The sequence below is a fragment of the Desmodus rotundus genome, chromosome X, assembly GCF_022682495.2.
Source record: "Desmodus rotundus isolate HL8 chromosome X, HLdesRot8A.1, whole genome shotgun sequence".
Classification (NCBI taxonomy): Eukaryota; Metazoa; Chordata; class Mammalia; order Chiroptera; family Phyllostomidae; genus Desmodus; species Desmodus rotundus.
The window spans coordinates 93,582,290-93,596,103 of NC_071400.1; the positions used below are offsets into that span (position 1 = coordinate 93,582,290).

General features: G+C 39.3%; 1 pseudogene; it reads left to right on the top strand.

Annotated features, from left to right (window-relative positions):
• The first annotated feature begins 1,917 nt into the window (after positions 1-1,917).
• On the top strand, positions 1,918-5,890 carry LOC112313297 (ADP-ribosylation factor-like protein 6 pseudogene; annotated as a pseudogene).
• Positions 5,891-13,814: the final 7,924 nt, after the last annotated feature.

A 13,814-nucleotide genomic window follows, 5' to 3' on the forward strand; every position in this document is an offset into this window, starting at 1 on the left:
ACTTTCCTGGTGAGTATTCCTACTGTCACAGAAATATTGTCACCAGGGATATTGATGAGGGAAGTGGAAGACATGGTTTCTATGATGCAGTTCTGTTTTCTTTCTTACCTTCATGCTCCATTTGTATGACTCTCTTGAATTTCTTAGAGGAACTAATGTCTGAAAACACTTATGTTGATACTAAGTAAATAGGCCTGTGCTATTCATTTTCATTGATGACTGGAGTTTATTTAATATATTATTTGACCCAGAACAGGCACATACATAATAGCTCCAGTATGAAGCACAGAGTTTTCGAAGAGCTAAAACACTGAGATAAATCAGATTGCCCATGAATCGTGTGCTGGTGACGGTCCAGCTAAAGGGAGAATGTGGGGACGATCTAGACTGTAGTAATGGGAGGGGACATAAGGGCATGTAGTGGACATTATGGGTGTCCTGCCCAGATCCTCGGTACTGGCCAGGGCATCATCCTCCAGCTGTTGTGATTGTCAGCTGCTAATAGGTCATAGATGTCCCTCCTGCAATTGGTTTTGGTCAAAGGGAGCTGACTTACTCAAGAGGTTTTACACACATGTGCACATGCACGCACATAGGCATGTACACACCTGTGTGAATGGGAGGAAGCTCAGAGCCAATGATTGTCTGTTGACTAACAAAGATATTAAAAAATATATATATATACCAACTCCCTTGCTTCCATTTGGGACCACGCTGTGGTGCTATTCATGTTCCAGAGCTCCCCACTGGATCAGGCTGAGGCTGATCACATTTAGCTCAGACCACACTTAGCTTTTTGCTGTTTTCCTCACTCAACTCCTCAGAGCACTCCCTCAGGGCATCTCACCACCTCCGGTTAGGTTTCCAGGGAACCTAACCTAAGACAGAGGATCTTCTTGGATGCTGACAATGTTTGTATTTCTTTTTTTCTCATTTGACAGCTTTATTGAGATATACTTTACATATGTAAAGTCACATATAAACTGTATAATTCAGTAATTTTTAGTGTTGTGCAACCATTACCACATTTCACTTTAAACCATTTCCTTCGCCCCTAGAAGAAATCTGTTACCCATCAGCTCTCACTCCTCATTCCACAACACCCCTCTCCACCCCATTCTAAGCAACCACTAATCTACTGTGTGTCTCTGTGGATTTTCTTATTCTGGACATTTCATATAAATGTAATCATATAATATGTGATATGGTATCACTGGCTTCATTCACTTAGCATAACGTGGTAAAGGTACATCCATGTTTTGCATGTCTTAGGACTTCATTTGTTTTTATTGCTGAATAATATTCTCTTCTATGCATGTACCATACTCTATTTATCCATTCATCAGAAAACAGACATTTGGGTTGTTTCCACTTTTGGGTTATTCCGAATAATGCTGTCATGAACATTCATATACAAGTTTGTTTGTTTTTTGTGTAGACATATGTTCTCATTTCTCTTATATGTACCTAGGAGTGGAATTGCTGAGTCATATGGTAACTTATGTTAAACTGTTTGAGGAACGCTCAAACTTTTTTCCAAAGCGGCTACCCCATTTTATACCGCCAAGATCTTCGAATCCTCGAACACTCAAGTAATCCCCATTTGTGTGCACTTGCCACCACAGAGACCCTCAATGATTTCATGCAGCTGTATTCAAACCTTTAGTTAAGGCTGGACCCCAATTAAACAGAGCTGCCCTGGTTGGAGCCGGGGTAGAGATTCGGAACCTCAACCACTCACCCCACCCCTGTCAATGGAAGCCTTTGGAAGTCTTCAGAGCCCAAATTGAAAACCACTACAATATAGCTAATATTTTACAGTCACCATGGCCATAGTCTGTAGCAATGGCTTATACAAAATGACTGTGGATGATCACAAGTAAGTAAAAGACATTGTCTAAAATATTTAGAGGAAAGATGCAGGTGAGAAGTAGGGTCAGTTTAGGAAGAATATCAAGAACGCTGGATCCCACCTCTCCTTTCATCGGGGCTGGCTCCAGATCTTTAAAAGCTTCTACAAAACATATCTACAACAGCAGCGTTTACAAATATCCCAAATGTCCAACAACGGAGATTAAAAAATGTTCACTATAGATCTATACATTAACTGTATATTATTTAAAAATTTTACAATGCAGGTGTAGTAAAAGGGCAGATATGCAAGTTTCATCCGCATTCTGAAGGACTATGTCAAATATATGTGGATAAATATGAACAAAGACAAATACAAAATTCACAAAGATGAACTATATTGTTTTGTTAGAGTGGTGATTTATGAGGAGTTATTTTTTTTTAAATAATATTTCCCATATAATTTAATAACATTGTTTTTAATCAAAAAGCCTCAAAAATTCTTTTCTGAAGGATAAGTTATAAAAGTAAAAAGGCAAAACGTAAAACAAAATATGCTGTAACAGCAAAAATATTTTCTGAAGTTGTCAAGGAGAAGAAAATGTTCTCTCCCTCACTGTATCATCAACATCATTAAGATGGAAAATCAAAAGTTGTTCCCAGAAACAACTGCTGGAGCCATGGTGATCCCAAATGGAAATTTCATAACCACTTTCTCAAGTCATTATACTGAGGAATTATGAGTATAAAAGACAACTTTGCAAGTAATGCGTTCTGCATGTTTCAGAATACTCATAAACGCAGTCCCTAAAAGTACTGCAGCTTGTATGAGAATTCTCCATACTCAAATATTCGCGTTAATTTCTAACACATATTTTTTAAAGCTTCATTTTGAAATATTCTTAATTGGCCTACAGATTCTCTTGAGTGCCTCCTTTCAGGATTCTATATATTACTTGCTGGGAATCTACCCGATGTTGAATAAATCTTTTTTTTTTTTTTTTTTTGCTAATAAGCAATATCTTTAAACTTGAGAGGAAGCTTTAAGAAAATTGGTGGACGAGCATGTTTCCAAAGATATAGCATAGCCACCAGATGTGCACTGTTTTGATTAATTTAGGATGAGGTAGGAGAGATCTTTAGGGGGTGAGATTTGAAAGATTAAAAGAAATAATATAACAATCTCAAATTACCAGCACCTCAGTTTTGAAAGTAAATAGGCTGCTTTTTTTAATCAATGGATCAATGAATTAACATCTAAACTAATTTGAGAGAAGAAAGGAACTTTCGCAAACCACCCCCCTTCCATATAGTTCTGTAGTTAAGTCGTTTGTCAAAGCCAGGGTACCCAAAGCAAGAACTAAGGAACCAGGAATGATGAAAATATGGTGAATAGCTCCCATCAAGCACATGAGAAGAGTCTGAAAGTACAGAAAGAGTAGCCGAAGGCCATAGTCGTATCCTCTTGTTTGAATAGGTGGAAGAGCTCCATTTGATGGGTGAATAGAAAACCATAAGGGGACTTTGAAAGTGTAAGTAGATACTTGCTCATTCCAGTTGGCTTCACAATATGATATGAAAAGGTTATAGAACTTAAGGTATTGAGACTATCAACAATACCTTAATAAGAGTCAATAGACTCTTACTCATCAATCATTCTGAGAACATTATTTCCTAGACCTAATGATGAGGTAATTCCATGAATACATGAGTAGCCAAGTAGTGGCTAAAGAAATGAGGCTCCTACCCTGACTCATGTGGCTCAGTTGGTCGGGGTTTTTCCCACAAAGTAAAAGGTCACTGGTTTGATTCCCGGCCAGGGTACATGCCTAGGTTATAGGCTCGGTACCCAGTCAGGGTGTGTGCAAGAGGCAACCAATTGATGTTTCTCTCCCTCTCTTCCCTCTCTCTAAAAAGAAATAAATAAAAAATATTTAACAAACCTGGTTCCTGATTGGTGGCTCACAGAAATGTATTTGCTTCAGTCTCAGTTATCTTGAGGCCATTCATGCACTCACATTGGTTATTAGTTAAAATAACCAATTGGGATAAAGGGAGAAAGGGAGGGAGAGAAACATCAATGTGTGGTTGCCTCTTGCACATTGCCAAGTAGGGACCTGGCCTGAAACCCAGGCATGTGCCTTGACTGGGAATCGAACCAGCGACCCTTTGGCTTGCGGGCCTACGCTCAGTCCACTGAGCCACACCAGCCAGGAAACACTTCTTAGTTCTTAAATGTCCTATGACCTGTCTCAGGAGAGAAGGAGGGACGGCGGGACAGAGAGCCGTTCCTGCATCTGCTCTTTCTCAAATTCCTTCAGTTTAAAATATTCAATATACCAAGGCACCATATTTGTGCTAGTATGCTCTAAATTCCATCACCACTTTCAAGGAACTGATAAGCCAACTTCAAGGGGGCAGGCAAGGGAACAAAACTGGGTGAAATGCACTTAAGAGGACAGAGAGGCAGAGAAGAAAGACCCTAACTCTGCCTCAGTGTGTCTGGGGAAGCTTCCCAAGGTTTGAGATCAGCTGAGTCCCAAACAGGGATCCTTGAAGCAGATGTTGTGGTGCCTCAGCATCTGTTGGTCATCATCATATGCAGATGGCCTCTTTTTGTGCAAGTACCTGGACTTTCTGCTTCCAGCTTGGTCCTCACTTGGATAGGTGAGTGAATACAGGGGAGTTACAGCTGCAAGAAGCAGCCCTCAACCAGTGGAGAATGGGAGCTGGTGGATAAATTTCCCAAATTCTTCACCCTTTCGAGGGGTAATGCTTTAAAAGACCCCTGGAGAATAGAACTCAGTTGTCCATGGGAATAATGTGCTCATCAATAAATCTCATATTAGCTCTTTCCTTTCCTATCTGACCTCCTTAGGCCTCTACCAGTGCTTCATGGGATTCTGAAGAGCCCAACCTAAAAAAAATATACAAAGCAATTGGAAAAATATTTATGAGCTAAATAAATTGTGGCAGTTTTAAGCGACTAAGTTTTGACATACATTATTTGCAGCAAAAGCTAACTGATACAATCCAAAACATAAAAAGAACTAAGAAGGAACTCTAGACCACACCACCCATGATCACACCTTCTTTAATACTCCTACCTGTGCCTCTGATGTTTTCAGGAGCTCTTCAATCAGATAAGCAAGCGGTCAGCAGCTGACTCTCGATGACTTCAGAGGAAGAACCTCTTGTTGTCAGGGAAACACCACAGGCTTAGGCACCTGCTCCAGGTAAGACAGAGACTACCAGGTAACCCAACTTGTACAGGCCGCTTTGCGCAGGACCAGTTATCCTTCCAATGGAGGCATAGGAAGAAAAAGATTGAGAGATGCCCATGCCAGATACCCATCCCATAGAAGGACATGAGCGGGTGCATCCATTCCTGTTTCTCACCAGCTCCTGGGCCCACAGTACTAACCTCCATGACTAGCTGGTTTGTATATATTTCAATCACATTAAGGGATTGCTAGACAGTCTTTCAAGGTTGCTTGGCCTGAAGAAGATGGAGGTTCATGTTTTGTGCCTTGGGCTGGATAATAGCGACAAAACATCAGTCTTTAACAAACTTAAATATTTAAATGCTCAATTAGAAGGTATAGTTCCAGTGATAGGATTCAGCATAGAGAAATTAGAATCATCCAGTTTGTCTGTTACAGTGTCTGACATGTCAGGTCAAGGAAAATACAGAAATCCCTGGGAACACTATTGTAAAGGTGGACAAGCCATTATTCTTTATCATTGACAGTAGTGATGGATTAAGAATGGTTGCGACCAATGAAGAACTTGATACTCCTCTGAATCACCCAGACATTAAGCACCGCCAATACCAATCTTATTCTTTGCAAACAAAATGGATCTTCGAGATGCAATGACACCTGTGAAAATGTCTCAACTGCTGTGTTTAGAAAACATCAAAGATAAGCCGTGACATGTTTGTGCTAGTGATGGCATAATAGGAGGAGGACTGCGAGAAGGTGTAGACTGGCTTCAAGATCAGAGCCAGGCTGTGAAGACATGGAAAGATAGTATTTAGAAACCGCAACAACTGTCCACTTAAACAACATATCTTAAGGCAAACTGATACATTAAATTTTTTAAAAGATATTTGTCTATCTAAGAATACTTTGTAATCTGCTTATACTTACGGATCCTGAATGAGCTTTATAATAACATAGGTATGCTAATCTGGCCGTTAGTTATATGAACACTAAATCCTCAGAAGGGTTCCCCAGAATTATCAACGTCTTGGTAAAGAGCTATACTTGATTGTAATGAGAATGTTTAAAGTCAGAGTTAAAATCCATCTCAATATCTCATCATGAATTATGATATCTTTAATATATTTTATTTTTTAGTTGTCTTCTAAAAATTTAGTTTGTAGTATAACTGCAGTGTGATTGTGCTTGTGAAGAAGAACTTTAAATATTTATAAGGGACCATGGGTAGTTAATGTATATTAGATTTTTACTATATGTCACTATCAATAAAATGTAAAATGGGATGAAAAAAAGAAGGAACTATAACTGCAGCAGGAGAATAATCAATAGAGCAGTAGCTGTCAAACTCTGCCACCTAGAAAGCTTGTTAAAACACAGATCGCTGGGCCCCACGCCCAGGGTTTCTGATTAAGTTGATCTGGGTTCAAGAATTTTCACTTCTAACAAGTTCCCAAATAATGCTGTTACTAGTGTTCCAGGGGCTACACTTTGAGAATCACTGCAGTCAGTTCATAGAAGCCAAAAGAGAAAGTATTTCTAGCATAGAGCAGTAGTCAACTCTTCAAAATGATACTGAGAGAACTAGTTACAATGAAGACCGAACAGTGATGATTGGATTTAATAAGTTATGACCAATGGTGACATTGACAATAGCAGTTTCAGTGGGGCGATGGGTTTGGAAGCCTGTTGGGAATAAGCTGAGGAGAGAATGGGAGGTGAGGAAGTGAAGAGAGCACGTAGAGATAACTCTTAAAACAAAAATTCTGGGCACGCGGAGTAAAGGAAGACACAAGGTCGAGAAGGTGTCAATGTGGAGGAAATTGGGTCTACTAGAGTGGGTTTGTACACGTATGATAGAAATCCAATACAGAAAAAAGAAATGATATAGGACAGAGAAAGGATAGTGACAGCAGAGCCCTTGGGGACAAAGCCAGAGCACTTTTAATAGAAGAAGGCATACAACTTCCACTGTAGCAGGGGGAAAGATGGCATATATGTAAAAGATGTTTTCCTGCCTAATGACTTCAATTTTCTCAAGTGTGAGATGTCATCAGCTGAAAGTGAGGGGAAGGAAAGTGGGGCAGAGGCATTAGGGGAAAAGATATAAGATTGTAATGTCTTGAATGGGAAACAAACCTACTTTTCCATTGAGGTGAAAGTATCCAACAACATGAATGTCACTTAGGGATGAAGATAGAGGACTTTGACATGGGACATTTATTCTATACAAACAATTTGCACACCTTGTGCCCATACAAAAATGGAAGTGAGTATACATGTTAGTGGATCAGAACTCAATAATTTTTCAGTTTTGTTTTGCTTTCAAAATTCTGGATGTGTTCTAGGAATGCATAAGAATTATTATAACCAAGCATGGCTGGGAATTATTTACAGTGGTGTGGGATGATTTCTGGAATATATGAAGGTAAAATTGCATTCCACTGTGCCCAGTGGACTGCACTAGCATCCCATTTGCAACTGTACTATGAATTCTCATTTTAGAAAGAACAGACTTTCAGTCTGAGCTGTAACAGAATTTTAAGATCTAAGCCTTAGTGATCCATGAAAAATGACTGTTATGTAGATGGTCTTATGAAAATTGTCCATTCAAAAACTGTTTTTGTGAGAGCTGCTTAAAAGTAATATCTGGTATATTTTCACTGGTTAATTTTTATATTTGCTTCCGTTTTGTTTACTTGCTTGGAGAATATTGTGTTCTCTGGTGGTCCGTGATTGCCTTTCTTAGCTGAAGATTTTAACAGCACCAGGTGAGGTGTTGTTCGTATTTTTTTAAAAAGTACTGATGAGATTAAAGTTAGAAATTAATAAATGTATAATGAGACTCATGAAAAAGTTCCTTTTGTCATGAGTCTGATCTAAATGGTTTGATTATTTCTAAAGATGAGTAGGACAGAGGTCTGTCCTTTTGCAGTGGAGACCGCCTATGAAAGTCAGTATTTTTTTAATGCCCTGTTCCATGGATTAGGGCCTTTATATCTTGCATTCCAAAAGCAGTCCAGGGCTTCTTTGAAGTGAGGTGGTACAAAGTCCTGTGTGTGGTGCGAGAAACGGGGTTTGTGGGGAGAGAGAAACCAGATGAGCTGGGACATCCCTCATTACAATAATCGTAGTTTCCAGATAGGTTTTCTAGGGAGGCATAGAGAACAGGATGGAACTGGTCATTAGAGAATGAAAAGTGGAAATGAGAGTTAGGCACATTCTCACAACCTCTACGTTGGAGCACTTATGCCAGTTATAATCAGTTAAGTGATCGTGCAATTATTTTTTTAATGTTCATCGTGCCCTCTGACTGAAAGTTCTATGATGGCAGGATGATGTCTATTTTGCTCACCACTATATTCCCCAGGACCTAGGACAGTGACTGGCATATAGTAAATATGCAATAAACTTGATATTTACGAAAAAGGTGAGGGCATTAACTAAAAACACTGGGCACGTGGGTGTTAAATTTTGGACAGTGACTACCGGCTAATTTATAAAAGAAGACATCTCGGAAGAAAAGATGGTTCACACGGTACTTTTATCCCCCTCTCTTAGAATTGAAGAAAGTTTCCTTACATAAATTTTTATATGTTGGAGAAGGTTTTGGGGTTGGAATTCTTTATCAGAATGGTCAGTTTGGGGTGGAGAAGCGGCTGGCATATGCAGAGCCAAGGACTGGATAATCAAGAGAATAACAGCAAGTGTGGCTTATAACCAGGCAGGAGGCCAGAGTAGTCTTTTAGCCACTATGCCCTGGAGAAGGGAATCCAAGTTGTGCTTCTTTATCTCAGTGGTTCTGGCCCTCTAGGTTCACGGATTTCACTTCCCTCTGTGTGTTCCGTTTTCTCTTAGCTCTCAGGACAAGCTAATTCCTCCGCACTGAGGTTTAGGATCCGTGTGTCTCATTAGCAAACTGCAGGTCCTGGTCAATGTACTCAAACTATAGACTGTTGTACACCTGAAACTCATATAATATTGAATGTCAACTGTAATTAAATAAATAAGCAAAATAGCCAAAGCTTCCAAGTTCAAAAACTAGAAGAAGAAAACAGAATAAACCCAAAGTCCAAAATATTATCAAATGTTATGTAATTTAAATATTTTAAAATTTACAAAGCTTTCGAAAGAAGAATATTCCTTCTGATTCCAACACGTGCCAAGTACAAAGATCTGGCTCTAGAACAGGGATAAGTGAATGGTGTTCTGAACCAGAGTCTGTCAAAACCACTCAACTCTGTCATTGCAGCGCGAAAGCAACTATAGATAATACATAACATATAAAATACATGGCTGTGTTCCAATAAAAATCCATTTACAAAAACAAGCAGCAGGCTGTATTTGACCCCCAGGCCATAGTTTGCCAACCTCTGCTATAGAGTCATATACACAAAGATATATACATACATACAAACGTACACATGTAAATAACATAGATATGTACAAGTTATAAAAGTGATCTCCAGCTATTGTGAGGAAGAAAAAAAGATCAAGATCACATACTTACAAGATGGACTAAAAGAAAACCTTTTCCAAAGTTGACTACATTCATTTCTCTCATATTTAACAGGATCCGATTCAAAGCACACCTCACGAGAAAAGATCAGGGGGTCATTTCTGTCCTTCTTCACTGCTAATATTTTCTGACGTGATTTACAAGTGTTCTACTTTCAAAAGGCTGCAGCCCAAATAATTCCTTTCATCTTTGTTTTCACAGAAGATGTTAGTACCTAATTAAAATGGCAACTCAAAGACAAAAGTCTCAAATCAGTATTGGCACCATTGGAAAAAATAGCTAACCTCTTGGTTATGTGATTTTTACAGTTTTTAAAGAAACCAAAACCTAAGATTGTTTGTGATGTTGCCAACCAACCAGGGAGACAGGGCTGAGTCACTTGGATCTCTGTCTCTCTGCGCTGTAAGAAGGAGCTTAATTTTCTGGTCAGGAACCACTGAAACTTTGTATTGATTTTCCGTGCTGTTTCTCCCCCAAGTCTTGGTCTTTCACTTGGAGATAATTTCATTGCTCTCAGGAAGCTTGGGTAACATGGAATGAACAGCAGGAAACTAACTTCTGTAAATGGATTCGACCTCTTACTCCCACTTGCTAGCTTAGCCAGGCTGGTTCCCTCGTTTAACACATGGTGTTTTACCCTCCCCTGGAGCACATACAGTGCTTTGAAGAATTGAAAATTACCTCTTGTAGTAAATAATTAACTAAATATCTATGGGCAGATGGGCAGATGGATGAAATTCCAAAGCTTACTTTTTAGTTTTTAAGTCTTCTCTCCACTTAAGCATTTCATTTGTTGATAACTGATGCTCTTTGCAATTATTGGTTCCATGACAATTCAATCCCCTGTTTTTTGAATGGTGGCAACTCTTGAGCAACCATGCTCTTGATTACATTTCTTCTATAAGAAGCTTAGAATTAGATTGAAAATTGTCAGGATGGCCCCAGTAGGAGTGTGGGTTTTAGGGAAGAGACAGCCAAAAATCAGAACAGAAAAGCAGAGTTGCCCACTTCCTTCTGGATTTTCATCGTGACTTTGTTGTATTTTTGGTAGTAGTAGGTCTGACTTCCCAGGTCATTATACAAACCAATATTCAAATAATAATGAAAAAAAAACCCACCTCTGTATTACAGTTGAGAATCACTGCTCTAAAATAAGCAAACAAACACTCTATTTTTTTGGGGGGTAGTCCCTTATAAAGCTATTTTCAAACAAAACAATTAAAGTTTACAAAAAAGATACAGAAAAACTTGCTTCAAAAAAGAAAAAAATAAGGGGACAATGCTAACATGCTCAACAATAAAAGGTTGTTTTTTAGTTTTAATACAAAATACAGGCAAAGGATACACATACCTAAAACAAAGCTCAGGAGCAGGCACGCAGTCCGGGAAACCCTTCAATACTTAATTTTTACACATCCCAGTCTCTGCATGTGGCTGCATAGACAAAAGCAAACACTCCATTTTTGCTTTTGGTTTTTTTTTTTTTGCCTAATGTCTGTTGTTAACCATTTTGGTTTAAACCAAGTTGAAAAAATTAAAGCATCATAAGGAACAAACGTTGGGCAAAAAACTAAGTGTTTGTTTGCTTATTTTAGAACAGTGGTTCTCAACTGTGATTTTTGCCCCCAGGAGACAGTTGCTAAAGTCTGGAGACATGTTTGGTTGTCACAACTTGTGGGGGGCTGGGGATGGGGCATCTAGGGGGTAGAAGCCAGGGATGCTGCTGAACATCTTGCAATGCGCAGGACAGTACCCGCTCTCTCGCTCTCTCTCTCTCTCTCACACACACACACATACACAGAAAACAAAAAATTATTCTGCCCCAAATGTCAATAATGCTGAGGTTAAAAAAGCCTGCTTTAGGTCAGGTCCAGTGTTGTTGTTGCCTGAAGGCATTTATGAAATCCAAATCACCCCAGAAACTGAAGTTTTCTGTTCACTGGTCCATCAACCAACCTAGAATCCATTCAGCCTCCTGGATTCTCACTGTATTCCTACTAACTTTCTGCAATGGGGTGAAAGAGGACACTTCGCCTCCCCCTCCTCCCTGAGCATTAAGGAGCCTATACATATTGGTGTCATAATCTCCATCTACATGGATGGCTGCTGTTGACATGCAGCATTAGTCATTGAATGTCACAGAAGCTCATCGGCATCTCCAGCCAAATCTTCTTTCTTGTTCTGATTTAAATAAAGCATTTCTTTAAGAGCTCTTCCAAAACCAATCCAATGACATGCTATGAGGTATGCCAAATCTAATTACTTTCTGAAATCGTGCCTATTATTTGGAAATAATAATAAAGTCTTCCCTGAGTCATTAAGGTCATTCAGAAAACATGCCAAGGTGACCACATTAAAGGAAGTAAAATCTTAATGAAGATCTTAACACCTCCAAAGTACTAATGAGAGGGCAGGATTGGCCTGTTAGTCAGGAGTCTCAAGCGTGCCCAGAATATTAACAGGCAGTCTTTATCTTGACGCAAATGCTCTCTGACAATAACAGAAATGATCCACTAATGCCTGATTCAGATGCTTTGTCATAGAATGAATCAGCAGAGCCATTAATAAGTACTGCAATATATACAGCACAAATAATACTGATTTTCAATGTGTCTGTTTTCATGGAGGCACTTTTCTGGCTCAGAAGCTGATACGTGTGCCACTGTGGTGATGTTTTCTACCTCTCCCCAATCACAGTTCATGAACCAGTTCATGAACCTGCATGGGTAAGGAGCATCAGGGTTGCTATGGAAGCCACAGGTAAGGAGCAGTAGAGGGAATTTGGAAAGATGGTGCCCTGCCCCTGTGTAGTCCAACTCTCTTACACCCAAGACATGAATGGTAATGCTGATGACAAGTATACCCATTTTCTATAATGCATAACAAATTACCACAAACTGGGCATGTTAGAACAACATGCATTTATTATCTTACTTTTCAAGGGTCCTTAGCTGGGTTCTCTGCAGTAAAGGAGTTGGTGGGGACAGTGGTGTCATTGGAGACTCAAGGACTTCTTTCAAGCTCATTCAGGTTATCACCAGCATTCAGGCCTTTGGGGTCAGAGGACTGGGGGTGTCAACTCCTAGAGGTCACCCCTTCCTATAAGTTGTTCCCAATACAACTGCTTCTTTTAGGCTAGCAGGAGAGAGTCTCTCCTTCTTCAAGTCTCTTCAGGGAAGGTCTGAACCCTTCTTTTATGGGGCTCCCCTGGTTAGGCCAAGCCCTGCCCCACAATGTTCTCTCTTTTGATTAAGTGAAAGATAACTGCTTAGGGATATTCGTTTCATCTGCAAAATCCCTCACCTTTGCCATATTCCATTGGTTAAAGGCAAATCACAGAATCCACCCACACACGGGAGAGGGTTACACTACGGTATGGAGTCCAACAGATGCGAATCGTCTTTGAATTCTGTTTCCCACAACAAGTTTATGAAGGTTGAACCTGACAACACTGACTGGGAAAAAGCAAATATGTTGGATGTCAGCACCCACATCCTATCCAACAGGATGACAGCTTGGAATAATTCGAAAGTAGCAAAAGTAAACTTGAGACCTATAGTCAGCTTTTAACATAGGAGAGCTGGCTTAAGAGCAGTTCCTGGGGGAAGAAACCTTGGGGGGTTTTAATTGTTTATAAGCACAATAAGTAATGTTTGTATAATGTGATATTTAAAAAGTTCAGAATGCAGTTTATGGAGCAATAATAAATATATAGTGTCCAAATCAAGAAAGAAAATGTGAACAGTGGGGTTGGTACCGCATGTGCCAAACCGCATCTGGAATATTTCTTAGCAGTTCGAGGTTTGACATGTTAGGCTAAACATTGCTGAAATGAAACTTTGAAATCAACTCATATGAAAAATGCTTGAAGGAACTATGGTTGTTTATATAAGAAACTGAAAAGGAAATAAGATTGCAGCCGTGTAAGGGTTGAGGAAGCAGAAATAAGACTCAGATGAAAGTTACAAGGAATCATTTCCCTTCAGTATAAGAAATACAGGATGGGACAAAAGTAGGCTTATAGTTGTTTGTATGGAAAATAATACAATAATTAATAAATAATAATACAATGATAAACTGTTTTTGTGTACTCACGACTGTAAACCTACTTTTGCCCAATTCTTAATATAGTTTTAATATTTAGAATTTTACACAAAGAAAATTATTTATGGGGAAGAGGACTCATTTTTAAGGTTCATCCCATCCATGGGTGCTCTGGATTC